Source organism: Amphiprion ocellaris, chromosome 12, assembly GCF_022539595.1.
Source record: "Amphiprion ocellaris isolate individual 3 ecotype Okinawa chromosome 12, ASM2253959v1, whole genome shotgun sequence".
NCBI classification, from domain to species: Eukaryota; Metazoa; Chordata; class Actinopteri; family Pomacentridae; genus Amphiprion; species Amphiprion ocellaris.
The window spans coordinates 16,771,434-16,797,295 of NC_072777.1; the positions used below are offsets into that span (position 1 = coordinate 16,771,434).

Genomic DNA, 25,862 nt, shown 5'->3' on the forward strand with positions numbered 1-25,862 from the left:
CCACTCACCCTGGACATTTGGACTACAGTGCCCTGTACACAAAAATCGCCACTACTGTGTTTATAGCAATTACCATTTTGCTAATGTGTTCATACATTCCAGTCTAGCTGTACATTTCTGTTTATATTGTGTTCTATTTTACTACTATTTCTTTTTCCTCCCTGTTCCTCTTTCTATTGTTTATTTTTTATTATTCTCTTCCATATTCCTAGGATGACACCAACAGCCGAAACCAAATTCTGTGTATATTGTGTACTTACTTGGCCATTAAAGCTGACTCTGATCACTTTTCTGTCTTTGGTCTAGGCAAGAGGAAAGGGGGCCACAGAAAATTGGACCTTCCTAGCGTACTTGTGGAGATGCAGGCTGAGGAGGAGTGGAGTCATGCCCAGCATGATGAGAACATCTGGTTGCTCCTCAGCGAGGCAAGAGAGAATGAAGCTGGCCCAGAATACTGCCTTCAACCAGTCATTCCTGGGTGTGCTGGGGCAGCTGGGGTAGCTGGGTAGGCAGTGGGCAGCCGGCGAGTGTGAGCGAGTCCACCTCCCATAGACTTGAGATTTACAAGTGCTGGTCATATAATTAGAATATCACGAAAAAGCTTGTCTTTTGGACAACTGTCAGGTCAGTAGTCTTCCCCATGATTGTGTAGCCTACAGAACTAGGCTGAGAGACCATTTAAAGGCCTTTGCAGGTGTTTTGAGTTAATTAGCTGATTAGAGGTGTCTTCAATATTGAACCTTTCTACAATATTCTAATTTTCAGAGATACCAAATTTGAGATTTTTGTTAGTATTCAGGTATAATCATCAAAGTTAAGAGAAATAAACATTTGAAATATATCAGTCTCTGTGTAATGAATGAGTATAATATACAAGTTTCACTTTTTGAATGGAATTACTGAAATAATGAACAACTTTTTTCATGATATTCTAATTATATGACCAGCACCTGTAGTTGTATATAGTTTTACTTTTAGCCCTCCACTGTAGGAGAGGCCCACCACAGTTTGTACTTTGCACATTGTAAATAGTTTTGATTTTGCTGCTGACTAATAAACTATTTTGTGACTTATGTGATTGCATCATAACTTTTCATTTTGTCTGTTAAGACACTGGTAGGAAAAGAGTCAACAGTCTGAACCAAACAATTCTATATTCCCTAATAATGTATTTGTGTTTAATGGGATTTAACATGTTTTAACACAAACTCCTTTATGGTTCATAATTCTGGTGACTGAATTACACCAAAGCAATACTGATTTATCAAACTGGAATTTTCTTAAAACAGCTGTTTTAATGTTTTGGCGTTTAATTTTTTATTTAATCTTGCTAACCTTCACAAACAAACAATAGCATAGACACATCTACAAAAGTTTATTGTCAGAATTGCATTAAAGAAAACAATAGCGGTCCGGGGACAGAAAAACAGAAGTATAACAAGAAGAACAACTTTTAACTTTTGCATGACACGTAGTGCATCAGTGCATCCTGTACATCTCTGCCCTCCTCCTCTACACCTTGTGCCACTGCAGGCTCATGTGCTGCTGCTTCAGGTAAATCCCATGAAGTCTCATCAGAGAGCATCTGAAACACATACACAGCATACATATTTTAATACCTAATAGCGACAAACTGCAGCCATTACAGGGTCGTTCACAGGACTGATACACGATAGCTAGCGAACTAGCATTAGCTTACCCTTATATGTCGTCTCGTTCATATCCTCTTGTCTTCAGCTTGATACTGCTGTATCGCCTCCCAAACTCTCCTGTGTGTCTCCTGAGTGTTTCGACTCGCCGCTCTCAGCTTTCTCCGACTCTTCTGTTACTCTGAATCTGACAGAAAGCCACAGACCGAGCAGCAGGTGTACTATCGCCTCCATGTACATTGTTGCATTGCGTTTGTGTCGCACAAAAATGACGGTAAGGGACTTTCGGGCCACCGTGCTATGACGACTCAACCCACGATGAGGTGGTACTCAATGTAATGGAAAAACAACTAAACCGAGACGAGCCGTGGCGCGCCGAGTAGATGCTAAAGGAAATGCTAAAGGAAAATTTGTCTTGCACCGCATGTATCAACATTTGGGAAAGAGGACCGAGTCTTTAGCGGTTGCTAATAAAGTTTTGTTTTATTGAGTATCCAAACCAACGTAGAGGTGAATAGCGCCACCCAGTGTATCGGAATGTGTTCACAAGCTCTGCGTCAATCCATTATCTGGAATCGATTTGCCTTGACTTGATGTGCAGGGTAACCAATCAGGTGTTAGGATCCGCCCACCGACTTTGACGGGCGAGGTTGACAGATAAAATAAATTCATGATCCACTGCAACGCAAGGACCATGAAATAATTAATTAAATAGTGAAATAATGAAATATGTTTTTTACTTAAAATAATTGTTATTTTAATAAATTAATGACATATTTAATAACACATTTATGTATTTAATTCCAATTTTAATTAATTAATGACATATTTAATGCCAATTTTAATTAATTAATGACATATTTAATGCCAATTTTAATTAATTAATGACATATTTAATTATTTAATGATATATTTATTTAATAACACATTTAAGTATTTCATTCCAATTTTAATTAATTAATGAAATATTTAATTCCAATTTTAATTAATTAATGAAATATTTAATTCCAATTTTAATTAATTAATGACATATTTAATTAATTATTTAATGATGTATTTATTTATTTAATTTTGGCACTTTTAGTCCTCCATAGTTGTGCACTAACTGTGCCATACATCACAAAATTAAGGCAGAAATTAGAAATGCTAAGAAATTAGAGTATATTATTATTTATCTTCATTTATAAAAGAGAATGGTTATATTATAGCCTGTCTTGCACCAACAACCATGCCACGTTCAAAGTCACTTAAATCCCCTTTCTTCTCCATTCTGATGTTCGGTTTGAACTTCAGCAAGTTTTCTTGACCACAGCTACATGCCTAAACGCATCGAGTTGTGGCCATGTGATTGGCTGATTTGATGTTTGTGCTACCAAGCAATTGAACAGGTGTACCTAATACACCAGGTCTTTGGTTTACCACGTCCTTGGCCCACGGTGTTTTGTGGTTACGTCACCATCTCCCATAAATTTATCAAGAAAATCTTGTTCCATCATTCCTACATATGCTGTTTGAGATGTTAAAACAAAATCGCTGCAGGAACTAGTTGGCAAGCAGAGCGGACAAATACATCGTCATGCTTCCTTATACAAGGAAGACGGCTTGGTTTACATTTACCGGTTGTACGCTCATACACTATATGCTATGTGAGTTCCAATTTACGGCTAAAATCGAGTTAGGTTGCGCTGTAGGAACGGAATTTCGCTGTAAGTCGAGGACCCCCTGTAAAGTGGTCGGTGAGTGTATATGTATATATGTGTGTGTTTATTTTATTTTTATTATTATTATTTTCCTTCTCTGAGCTACCTTGCTTTCCTCAACTTCAGATTTATATTTTTGGCCGCCACTGGTGTCCCAACCCTCAGATCAAAAATCACTACACTAAAGAGGCATTTCTGAGTGTTCGTATTGTCTAATATATGTATTGCAGGCACCCAGGAACACACAAGAATTTTTACTGAAGTAAAACTATTTATGTGAAAACATTCTCAGAAATAAAAAGTCAGTCAGTTTCATTTATGTAGCACCAATTCATAACATGTCTTTTCAGGGCACTTTACATAGAAATGTGAAGACCTTGTAAATTTTTATTATAAAAAGAAACCCAACAAAATCATTTTGAGCAAGTGAGTGGGAAGAAATCTCACTTTTAACAGGAAAAAATCAGGCACATGTAGCACGAGAAAATGTTGCAATGATTGGGGTGAGGGTTAGGGTTAAGAAATGCATAAACCACGTGTTTGATCCTTCTTTCCATTACATTTTGTAAATTGTGCAGGTGAGTAAAATATATTGTGTTCATGATGATGTTGCATAGTATACTAATTTTAAAAAAAAACTGTCACGGGAGATACCAAGGCCCAGGCGCAGACAGAGAAGACACAGCACATAGAAAATAAACAGTTTATTACAAAAACTGATAACACAATCGACAGGTTTACAGGAATGAAACAAAAGTGATGACCACAGGGAAGTCCAGGAACTGCATTCACTAGTATACTGAGGCAGGGAAAACTGTGTACGCCCAGGAAGGACAAGAAACTGGAAACACGGACTAGCAGAGCAAAACACGAATAGCACCAAGCACAACACGCCAGACTGCAAATGCATGCTATGAAACCACTGCTTAGCTGACAGCAGCGAGAGCAGTGGGGAGGAATGGGAGCAGCGGGGATGAATGGCATGGCTCGGTGGATCAGAGTGTGGGTATTCGGGCTATGTGTGGTGAATGGCAGAGCTGAGTCAGAATCCAGGTGGTGGTGGTAGTGATGATCAGCACCAGGCAGAAGTCCAAGCGGGAAGTGGCAACAGAGAACTCGGCACAGAACAATAAGTTGGATCAAGGCAACTTAGCAATAGAGAATCAGGTCTGAGACTGACTAGAGTTAATTAACTGAGTTAGGTAGTCCGGCATCAAATGTAGAGCCAAGCCCTTCTTTTATGGCAGGGGAAGACAATGGACAGATGAACCACTCACTGTTGCAAGGGAGTGTCTTCGATCTGCTGATTATCCAGTCAGAATAACACACACCACTGATTAGGGGAAGGGAAAAGGAGGAGAGCTGCCAGCTGGGTGGAGGTGCGGGCATGACAAAAACAACGTTAAGCTACAAAACTATGGGTAATAACCACTGAGCTGTAATATTAATACTGACAGTAAAGCTTTTGCATACAAATGATAGTGAAGTATTTATATAGATTTGTTCCATCACATTGTATCCTTATTAGAGAGTAATATAAACCACCTTTTGTCAAATTTTGACAGGTCCCAATCAGAAGCTGCCACGTCACAAAGCCCCGCCCACCACGCCCCTAACGGCTGTTTTTAACCGGAAGTCCCGCCTTCCCACGCCCCATTGGCTGTTTTTAACCGGAAGTCCCGCCTTCCCACGCCCCCAACGGTGGTTTTTACCGGAAGTCCCGCCTTCCCATACCCTAATCTGCGTAGCAACCCTAATCTGCGTAGCAACCCTAACCCTAACCAACTGGAAGTCCCCCCCTCTTTAACCGACAGAACCTTATCTCAACGGAGCAGACGTCTCCCCCCCACCCCTCCCTTTTGTCCTATGACAGAGCGTTTTAACGGTCTTTGAGAGAAACCCGGGAAATTTGAAGTATAAAAGTTGTGTCTAGCATTATCTCCAGCTTTTTCTCTAACTTTTTCTCCTTTCTCTCTCCATTTTGCATCCTCTGAACCAAAATGCTACTGTCCAGTATTTCTCCCCACACCTCTCACCGGGACCAGAGGTGTCCATGTAAACACAAGAACCCTCTTCCTCCCACCGGAGGTCCCTCCTTAACTGACAGAGGTTTATCAGTCTAGACGGGAGAGGTGTCCGTCTGAACAAAAATGCTACTGTCTGGTGTGTCTCTCCCCCCATCCCCACACCTCTCACCAGACCAGATGTGCACCCGGGAAATTTGAACAAAAGGTACATTGGACAGCTTTTCTGTTGAGGGACAATATCTAACTGTGGCTGAAACTCTGAGGTGCTTTACAGGCCCTGAAGTAGGCCTCTTGTTTGTTTTTTTTTTATAGCAATTTTATAAAATTCCTTGGGTGAGGCCCAACTTCAAGTACTCTGCTTCTCTTAAAACCAGTGTGACAGAGCAGCTTCAATAAAGACATTTCACTGACTACAAACTCATGTTTTATTCCCTGACGTATGTCTCAGTAACGGAAACAGACAATAATGTGATGTTTGGTCTCATCTGACAATTTTCATGAGGAAGATAAGAAGTATGCAAGAATCAGCCAAAATATACAAGAATTAACTAATGACGCATCTGAGGACAGGACTCAAAATAAAACAAAGCAAAAATTTTAAAAAATAAAACAAACAGCACCGGTCTCTTGCTTTAGGTTAGCAACAGTGACTTGAATGCCTCTTGACTCATTATTCTCTAAAACTGGTCACAAATGATTCCATATGCAAGGCTTGAGCTAAACAACACATTGGAGGAATGACAGAAAATACATGTAGCATCACATCATTGCTAGAAACTGCTGCAGTGGTTTTATATTAGTACATGGCACTTGGCACTGCCACATATAGAGGGAAACAATGAAATGGGGATACTGACAGCAAAGTAGTTTTTTTTACTATACACAATAAATATTAAAATAAAGAATGCATACAAACTTTTTGAAAAAATCTGTAATAATTAAATGAGGAACGAAAAGAAGGTTGTTGGATGGTACTGAATGATAAGAGTCTCCTCTTTGATGGCATAGAATGACATGAGCTTCCTCTTATAGATAGCATGGAGTGATGTTCACACTCCTGCATGTAAGGACAGAAGAGAATATACGACTGATCAGTGATTCAACTAAAAGATGTTTCACCATCATATTCAACGGAATAAGCCGGGACATTTTGAGATCCTAAGAGCGTTCGTGTTTTTTAACCTTTCTTTTAGTTTGAACTTTTTAATGAACTTGTAAATGCAAGTTGGCTGATCGACTTAAGTCTCAGGTGTTTTTTGAGGCAGATCAAAAATGTAAACTTCAACACACTTTGAGTTGAGATGGTATATTTGCTTTAGAATCAGTATCTTCAAACATAACTGGATTTCATGTTTTTGTACTAATATACTAAGGTTCAACTTCAGTGCGTATTCCAACCATTTTCAAACTTTTATATCTGATTAGACGCTATTTAGGAGCAAATGGAATAAATATTTTTTGAGGAAAAATGCAATAAAAAAAGCACAAAAAAGCATTACATTTTGCTAATGTTTTGTATTCTACCCAGCTCTGCTTATAATAGCAATAATTATCACATAACACCTGCCTAAAATCACAAATATAAAACAGTAAAAAACAAACACACTACAGGATGTTCAGTGAACTCAAGTCAATGCTTATTTAAAGTGAAGCTGAGTCCACATACACTCCTAAACTGAAGGTTTGTCACTGCTTTTGCTGCACTCCTGACAACAGTAATGTTGTTTTTTTCTACATCATAAACCATCAAGACAGTTCATCACATAAAAAAACTCGTAAGGTCGCTAAAAGAGTTGAGAGATGTAAGTATTTTTCACAATCTGGTTTGCCAGGGATCTTCATTTCCTTGAGGAATCTCTTAAAATGACAATCAGTGATGACCCTTTCTTTCTTGGGCCAGAACCTTTTGGGTTTCCCTACAAAAAATGAATTAAGATTTTACTCAACTGAAAACACATTTTGTTATGAGACCACAATCATTTCTTAAAAATAAATGTCGCAATGTTCCATGTCGTTAATATTCTTGTACTGTAAATATACGTTTTGGATTGAATGGCAATTTCTTGGTGTCTTCAATTTCAACTTCAACTCTTGAAAGAGTAGCCCTTTCTTCAGAATCCTCTGTGTCCAAGTTTCTTGAAACCGCTTGTGTAGAAACAAACAAAAAAAATCACTTATTTAAAGCAACTGAATGAATGAAAGCCACAGATATTTTTTTTTCTATTAAAATACTGCATGAAAAACTTACCATCTTCGTCTATGGAGGCAGCCTGGTCTCTAGACTGAATATCTTCTGTTTCTGAATCAGGGAAACCTGTGGTTCTATTTAATGAAATACAGAAAAAAGAGCAAGACAATGAGTGCTAAAAATATCTTGCAACATTTTTATTATAGTTTCTGCACATAGTTATAATGATTATTTACTAGCCCTGGCCAATAAAACAAAAAACAAAAAAGAATCCATAATTACCATTTCAATGACATATATCATCTTCAGTGTGAGAAGATGATATATCCCAGACTCCTGGCTGATCACTGTCAGCACTGTGTTGATCTTTTTAAAAATAGTTTTTGTGTAGAATAGTTTGTATAAAATGTTTTCTATAAAAATATTTATTTATTTTTTTTTTACAAAATATTGTTTTCTAAAAAAATGTTTTTGTGTAGAATAGGTTTTTTAAAATTTTGTTTGATTAGGTTTTACCGCTTGTTGTTTTCAAAAATTATAAAATATTTTTGTGTAGAATAGTTTTTATAAAATTTTGTTTTCAAAAAAATTGTTTCTGTGTAGAAAAGTTTTTATAAAATGTTGTTAGTACTTGTTTTCTAAAAAGAAATTAAAAATAAAAAAATGTTTTATTTTATTTTAAAACAAATAAATAAAATGTGTTTAGTACTTTTTCCAAAAAAATTTAAAAATATTTTGCACTGTATAGTTTTTAGTACGTTTTCTTAAAAAAATAAATAAAAAATGTTTTTAGTACTTGTTTTATTTTTAAAAAGTAAATAAATAAAACGTATGGTGCAGAATAGTTTTTAGTACTTGTTTATAAAATGTTTTACTACTTGTTTTCAAAAAATTCTTCAACGTTTTGTTTGAATCACAGTTTAAGGTGTCATGTTTCATGAATGGTAACTCTGTGAATGTGTTGTTGCCCGATTGCAGGCTGGACTCTCAAGGCAAACTCGACATTTTCCTCCTCTCTTGTTTCAGCTTAATTTATTTGATGGTGAGACACAGCAGGCAAAAGTGTAGATATTGTGTTGGCAAATTTACAGGCCTAATCACTGGAGGTAAAGCGAAAAACACTCTATTGCCTGTCAGCACCCAAACCCTCGAGAGTTCATTTGAATCTCTGTGACAATTTGGCATACATTGTTGAACTTTTCTTTTCAGTTCTTGTTTGAAAGTGCATTTTATGTTATGGTTGATTATCGTCTGATTCCTCTCCTCACTAGTTCCTCCCTACGACGTCTCCTATGCTGTCACCCTTAAAATGCTTAGATGGAAAGGGACAATCGGACCTCAAAGCTCTGCAGATACAAAAACATGACGACACCCAACCTTCCCCTATTTTTTCTTTCTTTTCTTCTTTTTTTCTGTCAGTGTTGGGTGTGTGTTGTGTAGTGTGACTCCAAAGAGTTGTCCTCCCTCCCTATGTGTAAACTGGCCTGTTGAATCCTGCTCTGCCCAAACAATCCCTGCTGTGAACTCAGCACAGGTTCTGTTCAGTAGCCCTTCTTTCTGCCTTTTCTCACCACAAGTTAGTAGCTCTTTACAAATTAGAATTTGTTTTTATTCAAGTGAAATTGTTAAAGGGCACAGTGGTGTTTACTCGGACATGATGTCACGAGTGCACATGTCCAGAGTGTGAATGTAAAATGTACATAAATTGTACACCGAGTGTGTAATTTAAATAAAAGTGCATTCGTCTCCTCCATGGGCTGTGTGATTGTGTAAAAAACGATCAGTCGTGGCTTTTTCTGAAAGATCAGGGGGAGACATTTAATACTTTTCATCCTGCTCATCTTTATGTGCATGACCTGTTTTGTCGTACGCTGAATGTTGTACAATACATGCAGCTGCATGTTTTAAAAAAATCCTTAAAGGAAAATCTTTTGCATTTTTGATTCAAAAGGCATGTCATATCTACTTTTTAAATGTATTACAAATATCTGTACATTTGGTTTACCGCCTCGTCACTGAACCGTTAAACTTAGCATGTAGAGAATACAGCTTGCTTTGTGGGAAAAGTCCTGCATTTAATTTGAATCATGACATTTTTTCTGCTGAAAAACAACAGTCGTGGTAGAACCAGTGTTAAGCCATTTTACTTGCTATTTGTGCCCAAGATATATTTAAAATGTTTAAGACATCTTTTGTTGTGTCAGGCTGTATGCTATTGTAAAGTGTACAGACAGTTACATTGAATTTTGGAAACAAAGTTAAAAACGTCTTGCATGCTCGTTTGTTTTTTATTCCTCTTTTCTGTCTGACACGATGCTGAAGATGTGGGACGAATCAGAGAACAGAGGAACGGCACAGTAAAATTACACTGAAATGTTAGGAGTGTACTAGGAATAGATTCACCTCAGTGATTGTAGTCGTATTTAAAGCAGACGTACAAACGCAGTACTTATTCTGTCTGTTAGAGTTGGAGCCGTGTAATGTTAATTCATTGTATTTTGTAATTTGTGAAAGAGTAGCTTGTTATTTCTTTTTGTCCTATAGCCCACAACTGATAACAGTTACGTTTTCTAAAATGAGATTTTTGAACAGAACCTGTGCTGAGTTCACAGCAGGGATTGTTTGAGCAGAGCAGGATTCAACAGGCCAGTTTACACATGGGGAGGGAGGACAACTCTTTGGAGTCACACTACACAACACACACCCAACACTGACAGAAAAAAAGAAGAAAAGAAAGAAAAAATAGGGGAAGGTTGGGTGTCGTCATGTTTTTGTATCTGCAGAGCTTTGAGGTCCGATTGTCTCTTTCCATCTAAGCATTTTAAGGGTGACAGCATAGGAGACGTCGTAGGGAGGAACTAGTGAGGAGAGAAATCAGACGATAATCAACCATAACATAAAATGCACTTTCAAACAAGAACTGAAAAGAAAAGTTCAACAATGTATGCCAAATTGTCACAGAGATTCAAATGAACTCTCGAGGGTTTGGGTGCTGACAGGCAATAGAGTGTTTTTCGCTTTACCTCCAGTGATTAGGCCTGTAAATTTGCCAACACAACATCTACACTTTTGCCTGCTGTGTCTCACCATCAAATAAATTAAGCTGAAACAACAGAGGAGGAAAATGTCGAGTTTGCCTTGAGAGTCCAGCCTGCAATTGGGCAACAACACATTCACAGAGTTACCATTCATGAAACATGACACCTTAAACTGTGATTCAAACAAAACGTTGAAGAATTTTTTGAAAACAAGTAGTAAAACATTTTATAAACAAGTACTAAAAACTATTCTGCACCATACGTTTTATTTATTTACTTTTTAAAAATAAAACAAGTACTAAAAACATTTTTTATTTATTTTTTTAAGAAAACGTACTAAAAACTATACAGTGCAAAATATTTTTAAATTTTTTTGGAAAAAGTACTAAACACATTTTATTTATTTGTTTTAAAATAAAATAAAACATTTTTTTATTTTTAATTTCTTTTTAGAAAACAAGTACTAACAACATTTTATAAAAACTTTTCTACACAGAAACAATTTTTTTGAAAACAAAATTTTATAAAAACTATTCTACACAAAAATATTTTATAATTTTTGAAAACAACAAGCGGTAAAACCTAATCAAACAAAATTTTAAAAAACCTATTCTACACAAAAACATTTTTTTAGAAAACAATATTTTGTAAAAAAAAAAAAATAAATATTTTTATAGAAAACATTTTATACAAACTATTCTACACAAAAACTATTTTTAAAAAGATCAACACAGTGCTGACAGTGATCAGCCAGGAGTCTGGGATATATCATCTTCTCACACTGAAGATGATATATGTCATTGAAATGGTAATTATGGATTCTTTTTTGTTTTTTGTTTTATTGGCCAGGGCTAGTAAATAATCATTATAACTATGTGCAGAAACTATAATAAAAATGTTGCAAGATATTTTTAGCACTCATTGTCTTGCTCTTTTTTCTGTATTTCATTAAATAGAACCACAGGTTTCCCTGATTCAGAAACAGAAGATATTCAGTCTAGAGACCAGGCTGCCTCCATAGACGAAGATGGTAAGTTTTTCATGCAGTATTTTAATAGAAAAAAAAATATCTGTGGCTTTCATTCATTCAGTTGCTTTAAATAAGTGATTTTTTTGTTTGTTTCTACACAAGCGGTTTCAAGAAACTTGGACACAGAGGATTCTGAAGAAAGGGCTACTCTTTCAAGAGTTGAAGTTGAAATTGAAGACACCAAGAAATTGCCATTCAATCCAAAACGTATATTTACAGTACAAGAATATTAACGACATGGAACATTGCGACATTTATTTTTAAGAAATGATTGTGGTCTCATAACAAAATGTGTTTTCAGTTGAGTAAAATCTTAATTCATTTTTTGTAGGGAAACCCAAAAGGTTCTGGCCCAAGAAAGAAAGGGTCATCACTGATTGTCATTTTAAGAGATTCCTCAAGGAAATGAAGATCCCTGGCAAACCAGATTGTGAAAAATACTTACATCTCTCAACTCTTTTAGCGACCTTACGAGTTTTTTTATGTGATGAACTGTCTTGATGGTTTATGATGTAGAAAAAAACAACATTACTGTTGTCAGGAGTGCAGCAAAAGCAGTGACAAACCTTCAGTTTAGGAGTGTATGTGGACTCAGCTTCACTTTAAATAAGCATTGACTTGAGTTCACTGAACATCCTGTAGTGTGTTTGTTTTTTACTGTTTTATATTTGTGATTTTAGGCAGGTGTTATGTGATAATTATTGCTATTATAAGCAGAGCTGGGTAGAATACAAAACATTAGCAAAATGTAATGCTTTTTTGTGCTTTTTTTATTGCATTTTTCCTCAAAAAATATTTATTCCATTTGCTCCTAAATAGCGTCTAATCAGATATAAAAGTTTGAAAATGGTTGGAATACGCACTGAAGTTGAACCTTAGTATATTAGTACAAAAACATGAAATCCAGTTATGTTTGAAGATACTGATTCTAAAGCAAATATACCATCTCAACTCAAAGTGTGTTGAAGTTTACATTTTTGATCTGCCTCAAAAAACACCTGAGACTTAAGTCGATCAGCCAACTTGCATTTACAAGTTCATTAAAAAGTTCAAACTAAAAGAAAGGTTAAAAAACACGAACGCTCTTAGGATCTCAAAATGTCCCGGCTTATTCCGTTGAATATGATGGTGAAACATCTTTTAGTTGAATCACTGATCAGTCGTATATTCTCTTCTGTCCTTACATGCAGGAGTGTGAACATCACTCCATGCTATCTATAAGAGGAAGCTCATGTCATTCTATGCCATCAAAGAGGAGACTCTTATCATTCAGTACCATCCAACAACCTTCTTTTCGTTCCTCATTTAATTATTACAGATTTTTTCAAAAAGTTTGTATGCATTCTTTATTTTAATATTTATTGTGTATAGTAAAAAAAACTACTTTGCTGTCAGTATCCCCATTTCATTGTTTCCCTCTATATGTGGCAGTGCCAAGTGCCATGTACTAATATAAAACCACTGCAGCAGTTTCTAGCAATGATGTGATGCTACATGTATTTTCTGTCATTCCTCCAATGTGTTGTTTAGCTCAAGCCTTGCATATGGAATCATTTGTGACCAGTTTTAGAGAATAATGAGTCAAGAGGCATTCAAGTCACTGTTGCTAACCTAAAGCAAGAGACCGGTGCTGTTTGTTTTATTTTTTAAAATTTTTGCTTTGTTTTATTTTGAGTCCTGTCCTCAGATGCGTCATTAGTTAATTCTTGTATATTTTGGCTGATTCTTGCATACTTCTTATCTTCCTCATGAAAATTGTCAGATGAGACCAAACATCACATTATTGTCTGTTTCCGTTACTGAGACATACGTCAGGGAATAAAACATGAGTTTGTAGTCAGTGAAATGTCTTTATTGAAGCTGCTCTGTCACACTGGTTTTAAGAGAAGCAGAGTACTTGAAGTTGGGCCTCACCCAAGGAATTTTATAAAATTGCTATAAAAAAAAAACAAACAAGAGGCCTACTTCAGGGCCTGTAAAGCACCTCAGAGTTTCAGCCACAGTTAGATATTGTCCCTCAACAGAAAAGCTGTCCAATGTACCTTTTGTTCAAATTTCCCGGGTGCACATCTGGTCTGGTGAGAGGTGTGGGGATGGGGGGAGAGACACACTAGACAGTAGCATTTTTGTTCAGACGGACACCTCTCCCGTCTAGACTGATAAACCTCTGTCAGTTAAGGAGGGACCTCCGGTGGGAGGGAGAGGTAAAGAGGAAGAGGGTTCTTGTGTTTACATGGACACCTCTGGTCCCGGTGAGAGGTGTGGGGAGAAATACTGGACAGTAGCATTTTGGTTCAGAGGATGCAAAATGGAGAGAGAAAGGAGAAAAAGTTAGAGAAAAAGCTGGAGATAATGCTAGACACAACTTTTATACTTCAAATTTCCCGGGTTTCTCTCAAAGACCGTTAAAACGCTCTGTCATAGGACAAAAGGGAGGGGTGGGGGGGAGACGTCTGCTCCGTTGCGATAAGGTTCTGTCGGTTAAAGAGGGAGGGACTTCCAGTTGGTTAGGGTTAGGGTTGCTACGCAGATTAGGGTTGCTACGCAGATTAGGGTATGGGAAGGCGGGACTTCCGGTAAAAACAACCGTTGGGGGCGTGGGAAGGCGGGACTTCCGGTTAAAACAGCCAATGGGGCGTGGGAAGGCGGGACTTCCGGTTAAAAAACAGCCGTTGGGGCGTGGTGGGCGGGGCTTTGTGACGTGGCAGCTTCTGATTGGGACCTGTCAAAATTTGACAAAAGGTGGTTTATATTACTCTCTCTTATTCCTTCCCTGTGCTCAGATCCCATTCCTTTTCTTTTTATTATCAATATATACTGAAACCAGCTGTACTAAGGATGTGTTGTTGCATGCAGTATACATAGAATTGGGACATACTGCTCTGTCAATACATTGTACTCTATTACTCATATATCCATTGCAATCTGTAGTGTACAATTTTACGTAAAACAAAAAATGGTGCCGTTTGGAATGCAGAGCTACACTTGAATGTGTTATCTGTCATTATTGCTTTTATCTGTCAAATGAGCCAACATCTGCCTGTGCTCTCTCAGTGGCTCAAGCTTGTTTATATTTGTTTGAGATCCTATGATGGTTTTGGCCCCTATTTGCTGTGCAGACCATGAGTGTGGGTCAGAGTTGCCAGAAAAGCATGCTGGGTTGTATACTGAAAATTGTGACCTTATGGCGTAGGACATCCTGGCTATTCAATTTATTGATACATACTAAATCTTCTTCTGGCATACTGTACAGTGTGGTAATATGGGTAGTATGGGAATTGGAATGCAATGCTTGTCATTTGGCTCTTGTCAGCACAAACCATTAGCTAGTTTGTTGTTGTGCTCATCTTTTTGAACAGCACTCTGTGAGTACACTTGCTTCTTTAACTCCTCCACAGCAATGGTCCATGTGAAATGGACAATACGAGGTTGATCCACGCGTATATGAAGACATAATTCTATACAACTAGATTGCAAACTCACGAATAACTAAACGAGATGCTCGGAACTGGTTCACAGTAGTGGTGGCAGGGGTTTTTGTAGCTGTACGTTTGGAGCCCAGATGGTGGAAGGTGTGAAGCAGTGACAGGGGAGTGGAGATGGATGCCAGGAGGGGAGAACCAGCACAGGTGAATGATTCCTATCCATTGAATAGAACAGGGAACTGGAGATGACAGCAGGGACTGGAGGACAAAGCAGGAGCAGGTGTGTCCGGAAGTGGAAGAGAGGAGGACAACGAGCATTACCAGGAGAATCAAACAACGAATACTAAGGCTGGAGTAACAAGCTGTGAACAGTTACTGGCTGTGTCACGATCCGGCACTGAGAGGTGAGTGGTGTCTGATTGTATTGTGGCGAGGGAGGGCTTGATTGGTAGATTTCCACCTGCTCCTGCACCAGCTGATGATGGCAGATGGGAAACACCTGCCGCTGCTTCTGCACTGCTGAACCAACCTAAAAAGGAAAAGAGGCTGAGAGAGAGGGGGAGGGCACTATCTCAGCCTGACAGCAGCCAGCCTGACAGTTACTTCCTTTTACAACAACATTAAAACATAAGAATAAGAAACATAGGACATATTAAATTTACACATCTGCCCAATTCAATGTAGCACTACAGTTTATCCTTAACAAGTGAGTCGTACTGTATCTCAGGGATGAAATTTGTAAAAAAGATATGGTAATTAACTTCCTCATATAAACCACTTTGCATAAATGATGGATTTTCATAAAATGTTTTGTTTGCTTTTTGTTCTTTGTTCTTGTTTCACTGCATGCCTAAACGGCATTCTTTTTTATTTGCTGCCTCCTCTGTAGATTGACAGTGATCCTAAGAAAATCACCCAAACTGTCCTGTGCTACACAGGAGATCTCTAGGTCACCACGGTTACCCTCAATTGGGTCACACAGTCTAACATGGAGGGAGTTTCCTCTAGATGACACCACTCAGGTAAATGTCATACTACTTGAGCCGAATGAGAAGCCAGTGAGGGATTATGTGCCACCTCAAAGTCCTCTACAATGTCATGTCCCATTGATGTCCACAAGATTTTCTACACTGAGTTGAATGATCTCTCAAAAGGGAATGCCAGACAAAACAAGAAAAGAGTAGAAAGACTATTTTTTGTAATTGAACTCACCATCTCCTTTTTTTTTCTTTCTGGTTTGTGTTGATGTTCATGGTCCAGACTATAAGCTGCATCACTGCCAAAATCTAATCACTTGGTCCTTGTGTCATTTCTGACCTTCCCTGAAAATTTCATCCAAATTCATTAATCTGTTTTTGAGTAAAGTTGTAAAGACAGACAGACAGACAGACCAACTCCGATTGTCACATAACTCCACTGCGTTCCTTGGCGGAGTAACAAATTCTAATCTAAGCATTGACACCCCTCTGCTCTGTGTATCGATATTAAATATAGGAATCGTGGAGTTTGGCTGCCACTAAAGGATGAGAGCATATTAATTCAATTATACAAGCATGGAACACTTCAGCATATATGCATTAACACCCCCACCTTTCAGAAGGAAATATTGCACTCTACTAATTGCACTAAATATTTCATTTATTTTCTATTTGACAGTGAATAAACAGTTTAACACAGTTACAATAAGAGCATGAAACTGACATGCAGCACAAAGAGTTTACAGCTATTGCTGATTTTCAATTGTCGTCCCTCACTGGGCATCATTTTTGTTTTGGCATTTGTAGTTAATAGTTTGATTTTACCACTAAACATTAAATCAACTCAAAAAATTTGATGCATTAAATATTTTCAGTGGGCTGCACCAGTGGCTTGGTGGTTAGGGCTTTTGCCTTGCAGCTGAAGATCCCTGCTTTGCATCCCTGCATCTTTCTGCATGGAGTTTGCATGTTCTCCCTGTGCATGCGTGGGTTTTCTCCAGGTTCTCCGGCTTCCTTCCACAGTCCGAAAAAATGCTCAGGTTAATTTGTAATTGTAAATTGTCTGTAGGTGTTAATGTAAGTGTGATTGTTTGTCTCTATATGTAGCCCTGTGATAGACTGGTGATCTGTCCAGGGTGTCCCCTGCCTTCACCCTAAGTCAGCTGGGATAAACTCCAGCCCCCTGTGACCCTAATGAGGATTAAACTGTGTATAGATAATGGATGGATGAAAATATTTTCAGCATTGTGGCTGATACAGAGCGATTGTGGACTGTACATGAGGCCACTTTGTACTAAGTAACATAATTATAACATGACAGTAGTAAAGTAAAAACTAACAGTGAAGCCGTTGCAGTTGAAAAAAACATTTTTTATCTTGTTGAACAAGATAATAACCTATGCATACAAATTATTATCTTTCAGTACTAATTTTACACTGATAGGGATTCTTCATGAGTGTTTTTACTTTTGACACTTGATTCTCCTCCTGGTACTTTTCAAGCCGAGCTTTGAACACAGGATTTTTACTTTTAACAGATTATTTTGTAGTGTAGTTTTTTCACATTTTCTTTAGCAAAGGATCAGATAATTTCTTCCAGCATTGTATATTACTAACATTTTGAGTGCATTTAATTTTACTAGTTTACCTCTTGATAAAATAGTTATATTATGTGGCTGAGCTGTTGACATGTTTACAACCAGTCTGCATGACCCCTCATGCTGGCCTTGTCCCTATATTTCAGTAATAATTCTGGTAAAGATAATGTTATCATTACAGTTGGGATTGACAGAGCAATGCAAACAAGATTCAGTTTATACATGGAATTTTCCTTTAAAACTCTGACATAACATGATATGGGATTTCAGTGGCTTGTTCCCTATTCAGTGGTATTTATTTACATAGCACTCTCCCAACAGTAATACACAATCATTCTAAGCACTTAATCAGAAATCATTATGACTCTCGAGTGTGAACAGCAAGACTGAAATCATAGGACTTAGAAGCTGGGCTTTCAAATAGCATTGCGGACAGACAGAATGTGTTCAGATTTTAGCTTTATTTGAATAGGATTAGGAGATGCTCAGGCCTTGAGAGGGCTTCAAAGCAAGCATGTGAATTAAAGGCAGGCATGACACACACTCACAGATGGAACACGTAAAATAACTAGACTTTGCATACATGGACAAAACCTAATAACATCAGAACTGTGTTTATTTACAAGCCGATTTTGAAGTGATGCAGTAAAATGCCCTGGTTGTACTGACATGTAATGGTAAACACTGACTGGGAAGCTGGCTGTGATTTCTGAATACTGTCTGAAATAATGACGGCAGAAGGTGGGGAAAACGCTAGATTGCAAATTACAGGACAGGCAATTGACTGTAAAGAGAACAGCCGTGTTGGTGACAATATTGTTTGCTTTTGTGACAGGAGCCCTCACTTCAGTATCCATCTCTCAACTTTTTTCATAAAACACGCTGTCGGCTTGAAGAGGAAATGAGCTACTGAATGATACAACACTGTAACAATTCCTGACTGAGATCTGTAGAGATATGCCCTTTAAATATGTAGAAAGGGCAGGTGGGCAGGGAGGAGGGCTCTATTACTCATACCCAACAATGTGATGTGGCACTGGATTGGAAATTATGTAAATAGTATATCAAGGTTAACTGCAAGCCATTCGCTTTAAGTGTGGTGTCACTATTTTTCCTCAGTGAGGCTTTTCTAAAGCTTCTCAATGAGAACTGTTCTCGTGCCATATGTTTCTGCATGCAGTAAATAAGAAATTAATTCCTGATGAGTTGCTTTCAGGCATTTCTCACAAAATTAATGGGCCACGAGTAAATTATTGATGAGTGTTGATCAAGGAAAGAGCAGGAAATAGGTTACCTAGAGGCTTACATTCAAACACAGTGACATGCCTGAATATTTCATCAAAAGGGGTAAGAAGGCATTCCCATCCATCCATCCTTTATCTATAGACCGCTTAATCCTCATTAGGGTCACGGGGGGGCTGGAGCCTATCCCAGCTAGTAGGCATTTCATTTGAAGATAATATTCCAATGCTTTTCTTCTAACCAATCTAATCATTAATTTTAAAAGTAAAATGAACTCCAGTGTTGCCATTTACTTGTTTTCCCTTCAGTTCAATAGACCACATTAGAGTGCAGCTGGCTTATTTTTCTTTCCTGTAACTCCTGCATCCTTCACTTTCTCTCTCTCTCTCTGTTTGCTGTGGGCAGTGCTGGTACAAGAGTGAACTGACTTTGGCCTAGTTCTGTAGGCTCCAGAGGAAGATCATGTCTCACAGCCATTTGTCCCCCTCCCTTCACACCCCTCAATCCCGATTAGTAAGTGGGCAGCAGGCAAAGGACAGGAACTGTGTAGTGTCGCAGTGCAGAGAGGGCCATTAAGGAGGTGGAGCTGGATCTCTGGCCCAGCAGAAGTGTGAAGAGGGGAGGAGGAGCGGGCTTGTGACATGGGAACAACAGCCTGTGGGGTTGAGTGTGGGCATGTCAGGGGACGCTAGTAGGACAAGGACAGTAGAGAGATAGTTCAACACTGGGTTAAGGAGAACAAAATGTCAGAACTGAACTCAATGGCTATGCCGCTTCCACCCCGCAAACAAGCAGACAACCCAAATAGATCAGGCCTAACGTTAAAATGTTGTTATATGTTATATCTGGGATATTTGTATCTAGGTATGCATGCAACTGAGAGGCCAAGCTAGGCAGTGCCTGGACGACGGCCACTGGAAATAAAGGTGGATATAATGGCGTCCTACGTTCTCATAGGAATACCCGCTGCCAGCACTGAAAAAAATTTGGAGTGACATTTACTCAAAGAAAGTTAGGACACTTTTTCCACACAGAAAATGCTTGTAATCTTTACTTGGGCTATTTCTAAGTAATGTTTACTTAGTACAACCAGTTATCTTTAATGAAAAATAGGCAAGTAAATTATACGGGCAATACTCACGTTTACATTGTAACTTTCACTCAGATTACCATTGCATGTACTTACCAAACTTAAGTAAATTTTGCTGCTGTTTCTTTGTGTCTTGTACTCATTTTTTCTTTGTTATAATCTATGTATTTATTAATTTATATTTATTATGAATGCATTACTAAATATTAATCATAATGTTGAATAAATTAAATATTTTTATTATTGTATTAAATAATTCAGTATTTCCGCCCCCCAAAAAATTGCAGCTTAAGGGATTCTTGAAAGACACTTTTATTTCACATCTTAAACAGTAGATATATTTAGAATATATATATATATATATATATATATATATATATATATACACCCACAAAATGTTATCAAACTGTTTGTGCCAGACAAAAACTCAAACACTGGAACACTCACATAAGCTTCTTGCGGAGAGACTGGACCTTTGGTGACATTTTAAGGATGTCAAGCTCAAGAAACAGCTTCTGAAAAACTTCAAACGTATATTCCAGTTTCAGTGGGTACCTTAAGTTGACAGCATAAATGACACCCATGAGCAAGAGGCAAGCATTTGTCACACTTCCGCAGTCCTCCAGAACTTCTGTCCCCTCAATGATGACCGAGACATACACAGGAGCTTGGTTTTCCTCTGCCACATTCGGATGGATGATGGCAATCTTCATCAGCTGATCGCTACAGTCCTCTTTCACTGCTTTTTGGCTGACGTCCTGTGAAATCAAATAAGCCACAATTAAGAATAACTTAGTAGAGATTACAATTTAAACACCTCAAAATGAAATCAAACAGCAACAAATGAAGAAATGATGTGACAAGTTAAACCTAATCTGATCTTACCTTGTGTCAGCAGTCAGAAGTTCCTATATTCTGCAATTTAAAAAAAAAAAGGTAATTGTAAGGATGAGTTTTAAGTCATAATATCTTTTGGGTTTGGACCCATCCATCAATAAATATATTCTTTAGGTTTTCATCATACCACTTCAGTTGTGGACAAATTTTATATTCCCCATGAACATCAATAACCTGTATTCGTCTCTTCATGTGTCAGAACACACAGAGTCTGACACTCAGACAGATATAACCTTGCCATATGCACAAATAGATATAGTTTCATGACCATTTACAGTGCACTAACTCTAACCATGTTAGAGTTAGAACTGTCAAGATTCATATTTAAGGTGATGACATGATGCTCTCAGAAGACAGGGGACACAGAACGAGACAGCAGACATATTTTCACAACCCATCACACAGACAGACATGCACCTTGACACAGAGTTAATCCAGCATGCATCCATTGTACAATGTAGCTTTGTAATAAATACCATAATACCCAGTCTGATATTCAGGATTCATAGTTCATTAAACATCTCACAATTGTCAATATCACATGGTGTTAACTGATAACAGTTATCAAAATGCCTTCCACTTAATTTGTAATAACTAAAGGATGCACATTGATATTTCATTTTTTTAAATTTACATATCATATATTACAAATTATGTGTAAATGGTTTTTTTTTTTTATTACCTGTAGGGCCAGTTGTCTTGTTTTTTAGTCCAAAGTCGTTGCTATTTGTGCATACAAAGGCTGATTCTCCTCCCGCTCCTGAAGACTGTTGTGACTTCCTGTTCAAGTCTAAAAGGAAAACAGAAATATAATAACAAGAAGAAGTGTCTCACTTTACATAGTGCTGTGTTGAAAATTCATCAAACAACAGAAAGTTACATTCCCTAACAAGTACATAACATAACTTGCTGGTTAGACAGGTGTAACTGCTGGTGTATGTGATGTGACATTATTGTTACACAACAGTTTACAAAGTTAAAGTTATTGAAAGTAGATCATAATAATTATAACAAGAATAAGCAAAAACAGATCTCCAAATTTATAGAATAGACAGCAGAAATCAGAAAATATGCCTCATTAGGTTTCTGACTCAAACATTCATACATGTAAAAGTGGAGCCCAACTACAAAAATCATAATAATTCCCCAAATTTTTACCCGATATTCACACGGTTTGACAACGGCTGACTTATTTATGAAACAGGGCGCTCTCACACATTAAAATACATGCTTTCATGTTGAAATACAAATATTTGGTATGACATAAATGTATATTTTTACATTTTACTAAAAGAATTTGACTGTTAATTTCAATTTATATGTTTATATTTGTATTTCATTCATATAAATAGTTTTAGCTTGTGATGCCCAAACTATAAATGACGACTTTCACTGTCTTGACATTCAGTTGAAGTTAAAACTGAACCAAAACCTTTACTTGTTAACTCAGACTTTTTCTTTCTCGCTGAAGAAACAAAAACCTACAGGAGTTATTAGGTGCATACTAGTTTAATGGTAACAATTCAGACCTATGTTTATGTTAGTTTCAACCTTAGGCAGTTAGTAATTATTTAAACTTTATAGCTGAATTAAACTAAACAGATCAATAGTTTCCTTGAGTTATGTTCATGATTGAAGTATTGCCTTTTAATTTTAAATTTTAATAGGAAAAGAATGTTTTAAAAATATGCCTACAAGTTGTCTTAAATACCATGTTTTCTATAAAAACATCCTCAATTAATTGATTATTAAACTCTTCCTTATACCCATCTTTAAAACTGGACGTTTAACTTTTACCACAAAATAGAATGGAGTTGATAATTGGTCTTTAATGAAATAAAGAATATACAGTATTTTAAATTACTTCCAAAACAATAAAAATTAAAATGCCATTTTTTCTTAACAATCGATAAAAATAAGTTAGCGTGTGTATTTTATTGTTCCTTCAGTGTGACAATGGGGCTTGTATAAAAACCTAACAAAATAAATACTGAAAATTACACCAAAAAAACAACTGAGTTGTACTGTTAACTGACGGTGCGGTGGAGAGACACACCCAATATGGCTGCTACGCTCCTTTACCGCTAGCACCTGCAGCGTCTATGTATCTATCATGTCTGGGAATTTTTTTTTTTTTTTTTTTTCTGTACACCGAGTATCATACAACAATGGCATTCACTTGTTCCAGCCAGCAACATGTTTACAACACCTCGCTCTGATAAAACATGGCCTAATGTAATGGGACATTTCTGGAGGAAAAGGACATACCGCGTGTCGGAAAGGTTAGTTAGCTAGCTAGCAGGAAAATACACTCTTTACTTGCACCGCTACCGCTGCTCTCACTGCCGAGAAACTGACTTTTTAGGTAGGTGAGCCAACAGGAACGTACAAAGTTTGTTTTGAAACTTACCTTCATTGTCCCGTATTCACCTTCTTCCATCTGCTAAGCCTGGTAATGATGTGGATGAACGTTCTGGAAAAACCGTTCAAATGTGGGGCGGGGCTCTGACGTCATGCTCCGAAAGCAGAGAAGGTTGCCAGATTCACTGATGTTACTCAATTACATTTTACTCGAAAATATCAACTAATAAAGGCAATGAGCTGGTAAAGTAAATATTACTTGGATTGAAGGATTCAATTTACATACAAAAATGAGTACACATGATTACAAACAATTACCAAGTAATGCACTACGTGAAGAACTTCCATTTTAAAGTAAAAACACTGAATTGATATTTTTTTGTTGAATTTTTATAGATAATTGAAGTAATAATTACAAAGCCAAAAAATCATTTTTTTCAGTGAGGGTTGCTTCCCTGCTTGGAGTGTCCACAAGAACAGTCAGAAGAAGAATGGCTGCCCATCGACTGAGGTGAGCATCTTGTGATTTACTTTACTGTTAGGTTATGCAAAGTTAAAAATGTATAGGTAAATTAACTGAATCAGATTGTTTAACAAATACATGTGCACTTTTTATTTTAAAATATACTACAAAGTGGTCAGATTTGTACACCACAATGTCTGATGAAGAAACTGATGCCATTGTGGCGGAGATCCACTGGCATAATCCACAAGTGGGGATGATACATGGCCTTCTTAAATCACAGGGCATACACCTGCAGGGTAAGTAAGCAGCTTGTTTGCTTATAAAAGTCACGTTCATATGTGCCTGATCTACCATTAACAGAACAGCAAAAGATAAGCAGTAATATCTAAGTATATCTGTGTATATTGACAGGATGTTCGTTTATATTGTGCTGTTAAAAATTCTGTACTTTCAGGCTCTCAAGATGTATTACCATCTGTTTCGACACCTTCAGAGCCCGACACCTGTTTGAGAAGACATTGAGTAACAGTAAATAATTGTGAAGCAAATAGCTTCTGATATTTATTTCACCAATTTTGCAAGGGTTCCATGGAAATGCATTAAATGATAATTTCTGTCTCTCTTGAAACTTTTAAATGGGTTTTTCAGCCTCTTGTGCAGAATTCACTGCGTAGAGTGGATCCAGTGGGTACGCTGGCAAGACAGCTGGCCATGCATGTTCTGAGTTGTTGACAGTACAGTGTCCCTTCTCTTAACAGTTTATGGCATATTGATGGAAACCATAAGCTCATAAGGTAATCTTGACTGTATTTGCAAGCCTTTTTTTTTTTTTTTTTTTTTTTAGCATTATCTACCTGCTAATTGTACTTTAATGCTGTTTTCCCCAACTGCTTTCACAGATGGAGAATAGTTATCCATGCAAGAGTGGATGAATTTAGCAGACATATTGTCTATATAAGTGCTGCAACAAACAATAAATCCACCACTGCATGCTTCTGCATAGTTTCATGTCGGCTGTTGCTCAGTATGGTGTACAAGCCCGTGTGAGATCAGACAAGGCAAAGTGAAATGTTACCTAAAGGAAAATGGGACCTTTTTTTTAGATGATCTAGGAGGCAGAGCTAGTAATATATAGTGATTGTTTTGTTTTATGTCTGGGTTTTATAACTTTTTCAGTGGCCGAGTGTTGCTGTGGCCTGCTTCATGGTGAGCAATAGAGGGCCAGACCGAAACTCACATATTGCTGGACACAGTGTGCACAATCAACGGTATTTCAGAATAGTGGCGCCAAATGCTGTTGTGTTATAGGAGACTTGTAAAAACATATCTAAAACCTCATAGTCATTTTGCTGCTGATTATTGCCACACTGCTAACTTGTTATCCTGTTCACATGTTGCAGTCTTTGGTGAATCTACAGGATTGAAAGTCAGTGGAGAGATGTCAGTGGGAATGCCACAAATTGATTCCATATACTCTTTCTCCAGTTAGAATCAGAAGGAATGCTGAACCCTGATGACGAAATTGATCACTTTGCTGTCCAGTGTATCTATGTCCCACAGCTTCAGCAGCATCCTGAGACCTTGAAAGAGGCCTGGAATCACTATGGTTTGAGAACTGAGAGACACCATATCCCCCCTGCAACTCTGGCACAGTCAGCCAAGGGAGGGAAATGATTCTGATCTTGTTCAGGTATAAATCACATCTAGTAATTGCTCCTTAACATATTACTATCTTTATATCCCTTACAATGGGAAATTAAAGAATGGAACTGAAATATATACAAGTGCATATCTGTAATGAGATGTTATTTTCCAAATTTCTCATTTTAGGTGGATGATGATTATGGAATAGACTTGGAAGGATCTTACATGTTTTCAAATGATGCAGTTGTACCTGCCACACAACTATCTCACAATCTCACACAGGCCGAGGTTGCATCATTGCCTTCTCCTGCAGTTCCTTTTTCTTCTGCACTCGAAGCATACTTGGAGACTGTTCATATTATAAAAGACATTCTTCAGCAAACTTAAGTATATTGCTGTTTACCCATCCCACATGAGACACTTAAACACTGCTGCTTAAAACATGAATTGTGGCTGTGCTTGTAAGAGATGAGTTTCTTTTCACCCACAACAAAGTCCAATTGTGCTAAGTGTACCTAATTAATTGTTTA

General features: G+C 37.4%; 2 long non-coding RNA genes across 2 annotated transcripts; both read right to left on the reverse strand.

The window, feature by feature from the left end:
• Positions 1-1,360: 1,360 nt before the first annotated feature.
• Positions 1,361-2,732, reverse strand: LOC129350113 (uncharacterized). Its single transcript, XR_008603355.1, has 2 exons — positions 1,700-2,732; positions 1,361-1,585 (listed from the first exon to the last, which is right to left on the reverse strand). It is a non-coding gene; the product is annotated as an uncharacterized LOC129350113 (long non-coding RNA).
• Positions 2,733-20,384: 17,652 nt separating this feature from the next.
• LOC111571999 (uncharacterized) lies at positions 20,385-21,892 on the reverse strand. Its single transcript, XR_002746431.3, has 3 exons — positions 21,544-21,892; positions 20,850-20,879; positions 20,385-20,722 (listed from the first exon to the last, which is right to left on the reverse strand). It is a non-coding gene; the product is annotated as an uncharacterized LOC111571999 (long non-coding RNA).
• Between the last annotated feature and the right edge of the window lie 3,970 nt (positions 21,893-25,862).